We start from the raw sequence: 13,489 nt of genomic DNA, 5'->3' as shown, positions 1-13,489 counted from the left end.
TCTCCACCGTTTGTTTCTGCAGGCCGAAATCGAGGCGGATTTGTGCGGGTGCTGAGTTGGTGGGGAGATGAAATATTGCCCTGTATGCTCGGCTGATGGTTTTGTCTAGTGTTATTGCATCTTTGCCTCGCATGGACTCGCTGCCGTAGGTAAGCATGGGCTGTAAGCGAGCTCTTAGTACCTGTAGAAGAGGGCCCAGTGACCGGTCGGGGAGTGCTTTCTGCAAAGGCTTTATCGATAGGTGGAATGTCGTGCCCTTTCGACGTATGGCCTCTAGTTGTTGTTTGAAAGAGCCATTACCGTCTATTATGACGCCTAGATATTTGTAAGAGGCTACCTGGTCTAGCCTCTGTCCGTCCAGGAACCATGCGGGTTTCCGTTTTTTGTGGTAGTTTATTGTCATAACTTTTGTTTTGTTTAAGTTAATTGTTAATGAGTTAGTTTTTGAAAATGCATTGGTTTTGTCAAGAAGGTGTTGGAGACCGACGGGGGACCGACTGATGAGGACTAGGTCGTCTGCGTAGAGGAGATTTGAGAGCGTGATGTTGCCTAGTCTTGGAGCGTGAGATTTTACTGTCTCCAGTTCACCAGGGAGGTCTGCAAGAAAGAGATTGAACAACATGGGGGCTAGGACGCAGCCCTGTTTCAGACCTTTGCTGGTCTTGATTTGTCTCGAGAGGTGCGTGCCAGGTCCCAGTTTAATCCTGACCCAAGTGTCGGTGTGTAGCATTACCAACTGCTGTAAGAGTGGGCCTGTAATTCCCCATCTGTCCAACTTCCGCCAGAGTTTGTGCCGGTCTACGTGGTCGAACGCAGCGCTGTAGTCAATGAAGCACATAAAGAGGGAATTCTTGGAAGCTTTTGCTGCGTCGGACAAAAGGGTTAGCCCTGGCCGCTGCGGAATCCGGTTTGGGTTGCTGGGATGATGTTATTTACTGTTGCCCAAGATATTAATTCCTCCAAGATGAGGCCCGTGTAATATTTTGCCTCTGTATCAATTAAGGCTATAAGACGGTAGATACTAGCGCCGTTCCTGGCACCCTTTTTGTAAATCGGGCTTATAATCGAGCCACTCCAGGATGTTGATGTTTTTGCTGTTTCCCTTATTGCGAGGAATACTGGTGTCTGGATGTTGCTCCAGAAGGCAGGGTCTTGCTTATATAGTATCAGCGGGATCCCGTTGGGACCGGGGGCCCCCTCAAGTTTGCCCTTTAAGATTAGTTTTCTTAACCTATCTGGTGTATCCAGGAATGAATTTTTCTTCTCCAAATACGGATGGGTCGAGTGTTGGTAATAGACCTTTAGCCTCAATTGAGGTTTGGTCCTGGGTTGGTTTCCACCTGCGGGCTTGGTTCTCTTTGTGGTTAAGTGTGCCGAGATTGTCGGGGCTCTGGCACGCTCCATCTGACCTGTCTCCCCCTGTTGACTCGAGCGTTGCTGGATCAGCTGTGTTAAAGGGAGCTGATAGATAGGTAGCCCAGTCAAATTCGGATATGTTGGAGTTGATGCCTTTGTGGCCTGGCTGTTGGAAGCTGTGAATGATCTTCCAAAAGCCAGAGCTGTTCTTCTGTTTGGAGTTGTGAAGAATTTTTATCCAGAGATCCTCGTTCAGTTGCCTTTTCCTTTCCCAGGTCTTCTTTTTTAGCAGTGCTTTTAACGTGCGGAGATTCCTTTGGGTGTCCTCGATGTTAGGGTATTTTCGGAGTTGTTTAAGAGTCTTTTTTTTTCTCGCTTTATATTTTCTGTCTCTGCAGTTGTTATTTTGCCATGTGTAAACCTGGTGGCGATGTTGCCTTTTGGAATTTTTATCTCTGTAGCGTGTTTTGCTCCTAATACCGTTACAAAGTCTACCCAGGCGTCAAGTGGATTATTGTTTGAGCTGAATGTCTGATGTATGATTATTTATGCACTGGTTGATAGTTTCACAGGCTCGGTGGGCTTGCATCTTATTCTTCTGTAGTTGGTAGTGTGTTCTGTGGCGATGTATCTTCTTTCGACTGCTTCGTTCACGCAGGTCAGTCCAAGATTGGTTTCTAGCGGCAGGTGGTCGCTTTGGGTGCTTTCTCCTATCTTTAACGAGCTTATTTTCTCGTACAGTGGAAATGACACAAGCATGAAGTCAAGGTGTGAAGAAGTGCTTGATGAGAAATGTGTTGGTGCTGGAGGGATGTCCTCTATGAGTCGTCCGTTGAGCACTCTTAGGTTTAGTTGCTCAAGTTCTTTTACTAGCTGGGTTGAGGTTTTGGTGTGTTTGTTTCGGGAGGGGATGGATTGGTTTGGGATTTTCCAGATGGTGTCCATTTCCTTTGTCATTTCATCCGCAGGTTTATCTCCAAAGAGGTTGAGGTTGAAATCTCCTGCCACAAGTATGTTCTCCATATCCCCATCGACCATGAGCCTTGTCAATTCTTTGACAAGTTCCCTTGACCCAGATTTCTTGTGCTTCGGATGTGTATATGTGTTTATGACATGTAGCTGTTGAATGACCTGATTGTTTTTGACTGTAAATGATATAGACTGTATTTCATTTGGTGGGGTAATGTTTACTCTTTTTACTTCCGTTGTGCCAATGGTTGATATTGAGGTTAGTATTGCCAGTCCGCCTGAGCTTCGGCCGTATTGAGAGCCTCTGGTTGTCGGATGAGTCAAAGTTGTATAGCCTTGTAAAGGAATATTGTTTGATTCCCAAGTTTCCTGGAGGAGGATCAGGTCAAAACAGTTTAAGTAATTTAATGTGTCTGGGTCCTCTAGTTTGTCTGAAAGGCCGTTAATATTTCAGCTACATATTTTGATTTTAGTGAGGGAGGCCGTAGAGTCGGGAATTAAGACTGGCGCTTTTTGTCAGTTGGAATCACCTCCTAGTATGGTGCGTGTGATTGTTAGACTGCGTGATGGTAGTTGCTGAGAGATGGGGTTATGAGAAAATGGTGAATATTTTTCCAACCCTGGGGAGTAGCTAAGTGCTCCTTTCAGTATTGATTTTGCCAGTTGGGGGTGTTCTTGTTTCCTTTCTTCAAGGAGCAGAGTAGGATAAGCTGGCATTTTTCCTACTTCGAGCTTGATACCCCACTGTGAGAATCTAGGAGATTTGTTCATGATTAAATTTGCTACCTCCCTTGTTGACCATGTGGTCTTTGTTGTTTCGTTTCCTTGTGGGCGGGGGGGCTGGTTGAAATTCAAGTGTTAGCAGATCAGAAGTTTTTATATTGTTTAATTTGTCTATTGAATTGATTAACTTTAAGATGTTGCCCCTGTTTAAAGTGTCCACTCTTCCTCTGGATAAAATAAGATTGATGAATAAGATTGTATCCGTGTCCTTTTCCCCGAGGGGCGGTGTTTGCTGGTGCATTTGTTGCTCGGTATAGGTATTCCCGTGTGGCTGGTGGGTATGCGAAGTTGTTGTTCCGCAGTTGGAAGTCACCCCCTCCGATTTCTCCTTCATCTGGCTGTTTTCTGTGTTGGCGATACTTGTTGATCGGCAATTCTTTGTTGTTTCGCTAATAGTGGTCTCAGTTTTGTCGCAGATGCATTTTTTTTAGAGATTTTTAGATGTATCTTCTGTTCGGATTGATTTGGGCTCCTCTCGGGCCTGCTTACTGGCTTCCGAGATTGGTTGCGTTGTTGCTGCTTGGCAGACCCGTTGCCCTTTTTGTTCCAGTTCTGGTGGGTTTCTGGTTACTGGATTGTATGTTTGCTCAGCGGGGTCCTGCTCTAAGTAGAGGCTGGGGGCCTCTTTTGAGAGTGTAAAGGTTCCTGTTCCTGCTACTGTGAGCGTCTTTGTTTGCGATGAATTTGTAGGTGCTGGTGGGAGATTTGTGAGTTCCCTTTGATGTTTGCAATCGCCTGGCGGCTCCTTGTCCCTCGGTGTGATAAGATGGCTGTTCTCTTCTCTGCTGTCCGCTTCTGCTATTTTCTTATTGCGGCCCTTTCTTTTTTGCTTTCGTCGGGCCCGGGCATTAGGTGGGCTCTCCAGTGGCTCGATTCGTCCTCTTGTGCGGGTGTTCCGAGGAGATTCTTCAGGTAAGATTGTGGTGGTTGGAGGCTTGCACCACTGCGTGATTGTTTTTTGTGGGTCTTTGCTGTTTCCTGATGCCCTTTTGTTTGGAGGCTGGCACCACTGCATGATTGTTTTTTGTGGGTCTTTGCTGTTTCCTGGTGCCCTTTTGATGGGAGGGGTATCGGACCTGACCTCTGTTAATAGAAGTTTTGCTGTAGTTGATTCTGTGTCAGTCTTATCGAGCCTGTCGTTTGTTGGGGGAGACTTTGTGATGTTTGTTTTTATGTCCTCCAAGAGGTTGCCCAACATCATGGGTAGAGATGATAGTTTGTCGATGATTGGCGAGCAGATGCAGTTAGTTCTTTCAATTTGGATTAGTTTAGCTGACTCCTGTCCTCTTTTTATGAAGCGGTTAAGGTCAGCAAGTTTTCTATCAATCCCCATAGTGGCCTCTGCTAGCCTTTGTAGGACTGTCAGTTGTAGGTCAAGCTTGTCTGATTGATAATGACGTGCCGTTGATGATAGCTGTATTGTGTTAAGTAGGGTTACCCAAAAGGAGTTAACGGGGTCTCTGGTCCCCTCTGTGGGCAAGTGGGAGCTTTATTCGCTGTTGCTGTTGGTAGGTTCTGTAACGTTATATGCTGCCACTAGTTCCCTCCATTCTTGGGATACCAGGTAGGTCATGTCCCTGTCTGGGGAACTTTGGTCCCCTCTTGCAATGTTTGGTGAAGAATTTGCAGGGTCGGGTTTTGATCCCGGTGTGTCAGGAGCCTCAGTGTGGCCTTGAGTTTTTTGTTCTAAGTTTGAGTGAGCGTTGAGTGCTTGAAAGGATACTGTTTCTTGATTTATTGTTGCTTCTGCCGCCGCCTGCTGAGTGTACAAGGAGAGATTGGTTGGTGATAGATGGCGATGTTTTTTGATGCTGTGAGGCCCCAGAGACCCTTCCAGCTCTAGGGCGTGTTTTCTTGGTGTGTCCTCCTTTGGTGAAGGACTTGTTTGGTTTGTTGCCTCGATGCGTCCCTCAATGCTTCCCTCGATGGGTCCCTCTGGTAAGGGGGCTTGGCTGATGGTGCCTTCTGGTGGCTTTTGCCTTCTGGTTTCTTCTGCCCAGTGGTCCCCTGCGCCTGCTTCGCCTCCGGCGTCGTCCGTTCTCTCCCTTGGCGTCGGTGCCTTGTGTATTTCTGCTGCTATGTAGCTTTTGGTTTGTGGCAAAGCGTTGTTTGTGCTAGCAGGTTGTAATGGAGATTGGAGGCCTGTGATGGAGTCATTTGAGGAGTAGATGACATTTCCTGGGTTTTTTAAAAAGGTAAATTTTGTGTAAATTTTCGGCTGGAAGTTGTGTTTTGTTTCCATTTGCTGTCCCGCTAAGTTAATTAGTTGGTGGGTATTTTTCCTTTTGCTACATCTGGGTTGTTCTGGAAGTAGGGTTGGGCTGTGGTAAATGTCCTTATCGGATGGCAGACCGTCGGTTGTACTGATATTAATTTCGTTGAGGCTACTTTCCGTCAAGGTGGTGTTGCTAATTGTTTTGTCTTTTTCTTTGGTGTTATAAGGTGTTTGCTTATTTTTTTCTGGTGACGCTGAACTCGTGGTTGTGTTATTTCTTTTTCGTTTAGCTGGTTGCTTTGTTGGAAGTCTTCTTTCTCTTCCCGACCTCATTGTGGTCCGCTGAATCCCTTTCAGGGGCTCTTAAAGTCTCTCTGTGACTGCGTGCCTCCGTGTCTATGTCTCTCACCGTGACAGTGCTGCTACTGCTGCGGACCGCTGTTTAGATGCTCATTAGTGCTGCGGTGGTTTGCGGTGGTTTGCAGCGACTCGAGTTCTCCCTGCTTGCCGCTCCGCAGCTGCTCACGGGCAGTGACTCGCGTGCTATGAGCGGGCTGTGAGCAGTAGGCTGTAGACTTTCACACTCTCCTGCGGCCACCGCGCTGCTGTGTTTGCTCAGCTTCGGGGAGGGGTGGTGGGGAGGGGGAGGGGGGCTGCTACCGGGAGCCTGCCGCCGGGAGCCTCAGCCTCCTACCTGCCCTCTCCTCGCTCCACTCTCCACACTCTCCACACTTCTCTCGCTGACTTATGGATATCGGTGCAGGCAGCGAACAATTAACTCTTCAATGGATCACCCACCAGCCGTCAGAGCACCAGTAGGGATCGGTTAATTAATTCAAGCTATATGGGGTGAGTGTGGGTGGAAGTATAAGTAAAAGTTGTCTCGTACTCACACTCACTGCCGCCAATGATCGTCAAGGTCAAATCCGAGTTCTGTGCCAGCCAAGCCAAGCCAAGATCCAAGCCAAGATCGCCAAGATGCTCTCTCAGCCACCCGCTTTCACTCGCGGGCGGGGGAATTGTATCCCGTGTACCGGGACTGGGACCGGGAGGGGCTGGCTGGAGCAAAAAAGGCAGAGCGTCCTGATGTGCTGATGCAATGCGCCTTGGCCCCGCTTTTGTCCCGCTGTCCCGCTGTCGTCCGTGATGTCCCTTTGCCGGGGAACTGGGTGGTCGGCAATCGCGGTAATCGGCTGCCGCTTAGCGCTTGGCGCTTGGAGGCTTAGAGGACCTCAGCGCCCGATACTTGATACTGGCTGCCTGATGGCGGCGGAGGCGGCGGCGGCGGCGGCGGCAGCGGCGTCCTGCTCGTCCTGCTCGTTGCTGCTCCTGACTGCTCCACTCTCCACTAGCTCTCTGCTGCTCTCTACCATAGTCAATAGGTCATGCAGGTTCTGTAAATCATAAGATCCTTTGAGGGTCGTATATATCTCACCCCCAGTTATTATGCGCCTAATGGCCCCTCAATGCAAGATGAAACCACCTCTCTCACAGGTGAGGGTCAGTCTTTTACTGTAACTAAATTCTTCTGATGTTCCAAATGGAAACACTGCCTACTTTAAGGGTCACCAGTCAGCTATGAAGTGTAGAGCCGATTTAGAGCCGATTAGTGCTCGTGGTCCTTGCTCCAACGATCAGAGTGTGTCAGCTCTAAGGGCATGTATGTGCGTCACATGGCACTTTGAAAAATGCAAAAATTTTCCATTTTCAAGGAATTTGCAAATTACCACCAACTTGAAGTTGGTGGTAATTTGCGATTCCTTAAGGACAATTTGCATTTTTTTTTTATTCATACATTGCATTTAATGAATCGCAAAATTTGCGATTCCTTAAATGCAATTGCAAAATAAGGAATCGCAAATTTTGCGATTCCTTGTTTTGCACCAGATTTTCCTTAATACATACCATTTTGCAAATTCGCATTAGCAAACGCCGAAATTCTGCGATTTTCGGCATTTGCGACTGCAAATTTGCTTGATACATATGGCCCTATGAGCCCTTTCCAGGTTAGCACCACCCACTGATGTACACTTAACCAATGAGGAAAGTCCACAGGTGCGAGCATGCGTAAGCAACAGAGCAACACCTTCATGTTTTCAACACGCTCCCCAAAAGTAACAAATAAAGGGTAACAACCTTTAATGTTTTGTTAGTCACAAAAACAGGGGAATTCAACGTATCAATTGCCAAAAGGAAAGACAAGAGAGAACAAGCATATGAGGAAAAGACCAACCAGGCATCTCTGTCTTTCATCCTTTCATGGCCATAAAACCCATTGACTACGTATGGCGTTTATTATTTTATTTTGAAATTTGAAGCAGTGACTTTGATGTGCTCGCCTACCTAAAGAGTAGGCCCAGGTATGCACTATTCAGGGTATACACCTGCTTCTGTGCACTATCAGTGAGAGAACAGACCTACCTGGCACTGTAAATACAGGGGGAGGAGGTACAGGGATTACAAAGGGTTGGCTCAGCCAGGTACGTAGGCTTCCAGGATTCTGCTGAGCCATAACCTGTTGGTTCAAGATGTGGGCTCTGCACTTTATCCCAGGTAAGCAATCTGTATCAGAAACTGGCAGAAACAGGTAAAAGCATTGTTCCTTCAGCATCAGAGACCAGGTTCAGACGCTCATTATCAGGCAACCACCATACTGTACCCTCTAGGGTCGAGACCGAGTGCTGGGCTTTCAGAGCAGCATTGGATACCAGAATCTTATCCTCGCTTGACAGTGTGTGCTGGAAAAGTCTTTAAAATAATGGTGCTAGCTCTACATATAAAATGGAAATCCTTGCCATGATGGTGCATACCAAGGCATAACGCTGGCTCTGGCATAATACTGATAATTATTTGCATACCGTGGACACCCTAGGTATGATGGTGCCGTCTTTTGTTATAATGTTGGCCCAAGCATTATGATAGTTATTTCTGGCATGTCAGGAGCTTCTGTGGTATGATAGTGCCAGCCCCTAGCAAAATGCTGTCTTTGCACAGTGGCAGTGGTTCTTGGCATACGGTGGAAATCCATGAACTGATGGTGCACTTTTTTGTAATACATTTGTCCAAGGAACATTTTTGTTAAATCTCAGCACACAGTTGGGAACCCCTCGATGCCATATTTTTAGTTATTGGCATAATGTAGGCATCCACTCCTTGATGGCCCCCACTTTTAGATAATGGTGACCCTCTCATCAACGACCTGATGATTTCCACTTATGTCGTAATGCTGAATCATTCAACATTGCTACACTTTTTTGACATATTGTAGGCAAGCACTCCCAGTCACAAGTCAGAAAACCTATAAGTGGGATTTTATAACAAAATGTGATGGTCAATGGAACCGAGACCCATTCCTTCTTACTTTTATGATGCAGTTCCACGCTCCCAGGCCATATCAACCATAACATACCATACCATACCAAACCATACCATACTATACTACACCATCCTTCCATCCATGCACTTACTCATTCTTCAGTATTTTACTCATCAACTCTTTTGTCCATCCAACCATGTACACTCTCACAGAAAAGGACAAGGAATTATTAGGACCAGGTAAACGCCTGATAATATTTTTATTCAAATAGAAACACATAAAAAATACAACATTTCAATGGACATACTGAATGAGGGATCGAGTGGATAGCATTGTAGTACTATGCCACAACAATGGTCCTCAGTCCATCATTTTTAGGCCAATAGATGTGCTTTCATGCTGCTTATGTCAATAAAGGCTGCAGCAGCATCTTCATCTAACCTATTATCAGAGCCTTCAGAGTCATTCCTAACTATGCCCCAGTCACTCAGATCTTCAAATATGTTTAGGTCTGATTGACTATGAAGATGTCTGCAGGACATATTGTGATCAGTTATTTCACATATACTTGGAGATTATATTTTTGTCTCACCTATTGCCATTGATTGGTTGGTGTATCATTCCACCCCATTGGATTGCAGTCCACGAGGGACTATTTTACATCTGAAAGATATGCTGAGTCTCCACACATTCAATTATTTATCTCTAAAACGCATTTTAAATAGAGCAATTGTGTTTTTATATCTTTCATTAGCCAAAACCTTTTGATGCTTCTAACATTTTATATATAATATTGTTACTTATAGGTGCTTTCTTCCAGCTTCTTCGTCCATTCCTTTATTGTTGTATAATTCTAATTTTTCATCCACTACAGCACACAGCATGGGGCTGTAAGTCAGCCCACTTCAGCCATTGCCTACTCTCACTGTGGGTGATGGCATGCAGCTCTTTCACAGAGAGCATATCCACACACACAAAATAGTTCCATTGAGTGCAGGGGATTATTATGGTAATTTGTGGTTTAAGAGACAAAAAAATGTTTTGTTATTAGCCAATGTATTCCTTTTATATTGAAGAGGGCCCGACAGCTTCCCAAACATACGATTTTAGAAAACAAAATCAAAACAAAACAAACATTGATGAAGCCCAACTGGCAGCCAGGCCTTTTGGTTTTCCAGTGCTTGTTTTTTACTGCAATATGCTTTTTGATTGATTGATTGCTTTATTTCGATATGCATATATCATAAAAGCATTACAAAAAATAAAACAGCATGTCGAAAATGTGACTGTACATTAAGAATAAAAAGAATAAAAGCACAATTGATTAGGATAAATTATCTAAGACAGAATTAAATTGATGAGGACAGTCTTTTTAGTCGAATCAACCAAGCCCATTTTAAAAACTTGGAAACAGCACAAACAATGGGGGGGGCTGTATTGGTTAATAGAATCCGGAGGGCGACCGTATGCTGGCGAGTGCCCAGTTCTCTGCAGATTGGTTTGAGCCATCGTGATCTAGGGCGCCCATAGTCCGGACATTCGAATAGAAAATGTGGCACAGTCTCTGGTTTATCAGAGCATAGGGCACAATGACGTGATGCTGGCTGGGGCTTGTTCCACCTGGAGCAAAGGTCGGCAAGGGGTAGAGTTCCTAATCGGAATTTAATGTACAAAGACCGGTCCATGGCGATGGTGATTAGGTCCATGTAGGGCTCAAAGGCAACAACATATTTTATTAACAAAAAAGCTGCGGTGGCATTGCAGTGCTGCTGGTTGCTGATGCGCTTCGTGGAGACCCATTCCCAATATAGTTTTTTTAGAGAATCCTTTGGGGGGGCGGAGTGGCTAAGCCAACAGGATTCCAAACCTAGATCCCCTAGAAGTTGATTAATGTCCCTGAGCCATTTAATCTTCTGCCAACCAACAGAGCACATCACCTCTGCTAACCCGTCAGCATAGGATTTTAACTCCGGAACCCTCCACAGGCGAGCCCAAAGCAAGAGAGGGCGAAGGCGTGCCTGATCCCCAATTGCTTTGCAGCCTACATCCATTAACACCGGGACTGTCGGGGTACTCATCGGGATAGCAAGGAGATCTTTAATGAATTTGTTCTCGGCCTTGCTCAGAGAATCCAATTTACCTAGGCCCCACAGTTCAGCTCCATAAAGTGACGCGGAAACAGCTCGGGCTTTATAGATGTCTATTAATGGAGCAACACATTGTTTGGTTGAGTTGCTGTACTCCTTGAGTAGAGCCCCCCCCACCCTTTTATGGGCGATTGTCATTTTGTTGATGTGGGCGGACCAGCTCATCGCATCACTTAAACGGATTCCCAGGTAGTCGAATTCTGCCACTCTTTCAAGGGGGGTTGAATTCAGAACAGGGGGACGGCCAAGTTTGCGAGGGGGGTGCATGACTAAATACTTGGTCTTGTCCACATTGATGACGAGTCCTCTGATGGTGCAAAAGTGCTGGAAGCGATTCAGGAGTTTCTGGAGTCCTTGGGGGGTTTTCGAAATGAGGAGGGTGTCATCGGCGAACAGCAATGTTGGAATTTTTACGCCTCCCAAAGTGGGGGCGTCTGCTGGTTCGCCGAGCAGGTGCTCTACCACCCCATTGATGTAGAGGGAAAATAGGGTGGGAGCCAGAACACAGCCCTGCCGCACTCCCCTCTCGACCCTGATCTTTTCGGTCTTTTCCCCATTCAGACCCCATCTAACCTGGGCATAGGTGGCATTATGCAATTTAATAAGCAGGTTTAAAATGTACGGGGGCATCCCTAGACCATACAACACCCTCCAGAGTACCTCCCTGGGAACCAGGTCAAAGGCAGTCTTTAGATCTATAAAGGCCAGGTAGAGACTGCCTTTGCCTAGCTCCACCACCTTCCAGTACAATACCATGAGCCTGAACACTTGTTCTATAGTTCCGGTTCCTGAACGAAACCCGGCTTGCATGTCAGACAGAATGTGGTTGTCATCCACCCATTGTAAGATCCTCCCCAAAATAGCTTTCCCCGCCAGTTTCTGACTCGAGTCTATTAGGCTTATGGGCCTATAGTTTCCAGGTAAGTCCCGGCAACCCTTTTTAAAGGAGTCTGGCACAGGTCCTCCCTCGATGATTAGGTTAAGAAGGGCCGAGATCAGTACCCCCCATTCTTTTGAGTAGGCTCGGAGAATATCTCCTGGGAGGCCATCCTGGCCAGCTGCTTTTAAAGGCACCAGGGTTTTAATCTGCTTTGTGACATCCTGTACAGAAAACAGGTCAAGGTCTCTATTTAGGGTATATGGCGGAAGAATGAAGGGATCATTAAGCTGGCCTTCTATGGCGGAATAGAGTGTTTGAAAGTGGGGAAACCATGTCTGGGCATTAATGCTACAGGTCCTCAGTGTATCCTCGGTACGATTCCTGTTTCCCACCAAGTCCCAAAAGCCTTTAGCATCTTTCCCTTGGCTGGCTGCCAAAAGGTCCTGCCAGTAGTTGTCCTCCCACTCCTTCTTGGTGTTTTTTTGGCAAAGGGAATAGTGCCTTCTGGCCACCCTGGTCCTAATGGGTATTTTAGATTTAACTGCTTCAATAAGAAGCAACTTCGCCTCCCTACACTTCTGGTTAAACCAGCCCTGTCTAACCCTTGTACGGGGTTTCCTCCTGTTGGTACTAGCTGGGACTACGAAAAGGTCACTGATAGCCTAAGTTAGGGTGCAGAACCTAATAGTCACCTCCAACAACCCATCCTCACAGGAGTCAAGGTTATCTAAAGCTGTGGTGAGAAGCTGCCTTATGTCAGTGGTTTTCTCCTCTGAGAGTGACAGCTTTGCCCACTTTAATCGTCGACCACAGTTGGAGACTGTTGTCAAATCCGGGGTGGGATTGCAAGCGGTTCTACTCTCAGTGCCAGATAACCACCTATGGGACAATGTGAGCGAGAGGAGGTTGTGATCACTCTCCACGGAAGGTAAGATCACCATGTCATTAACCATGCTCCACAGATTTACGTCAAGGAGAAAATAATCAATTCTTGACGAATGTCCAGGCCTGTTGTAAGTATGGGCTCCTGCTTTGTCGGAACCAGTCCTGCCATTAGCGGCCCTCAGACCAAACTCCATGGTTATGGGGTTAATCTGGAGGGCCACCTCTGTCCACTTTTTAATTGAACTAAGTTCTAAGGACGGTATCCCCCACCTATTATCGTGTTCCTCTTGGTCTTGCGAAATTTCGGGGCCCAGGGGCTCGAAGGTGCAATTAAAATCGCCCGCCACCAGAGTGCAATGCTTATGTGGTGATGAACGAATCAGGGCTTCCAGACAAGCTATAACTGGGGATTCTCTACCCCCCTTCGTGCCTCGGGCATAAATATTGAAGATGTTTAGAATGACTCGACCCTGAGGGTTTTTCAGGGAAATGTTGAGAAGGTCCGGGCATTTAGTATCCCGCTCCACCACCCTACAGTTAAGTTCAGAAGCCACCCAGATGAGGAGGCCGCTAGAAGGGCGCCCCCTACCAGTTACTGAGTGGACAGCTGGTGAGTAATGGGTAGAGTATCCTGCCTTGTGTAGGGGCTCCTTGCTCCAAGTTTCCTGGAACAAGCATATGGAGTATTGCTCCACAAGCGAGTTCCAGTCTGGCAGTGCCAACTTTCTCTCGAGGCCTGCTACGTTCCAGCTGAGAACCCTAATGAGTGGGTCCGCCACAGCCGCAATGCTACAGGTCTCGACAGGAGCAAATAAGTTCACGACACCCGCAGCTGGAAAACCAACTGAAGGGTCAAGTGGCACCCTCACCTCCCCTGGTACCCCTGAAGTCTCGACAATGACCTGATCTTCTGATGTGATCGGAGGGCTATAAATTTT

The sequence above is a fragment of the Lissotriton helveticus genome, chromosome 7 (assembly GCF_964261635.1).
Source record: "Lissotriton helveticus chromosome 7, aLisHel1.1, whole genome shotgun sequence".
Classification (NCBI taxonomy): Eukaryota; Metazoa; Chordata; class Amphibia; order Caudata; family Salamandridae; genus Lissotriton; species Lissotriton helveticus.
The sequence above is the reverse complement of the archived record's forward strand: the minus strand, read 5'-3'. Positions refer to the sequence as shown.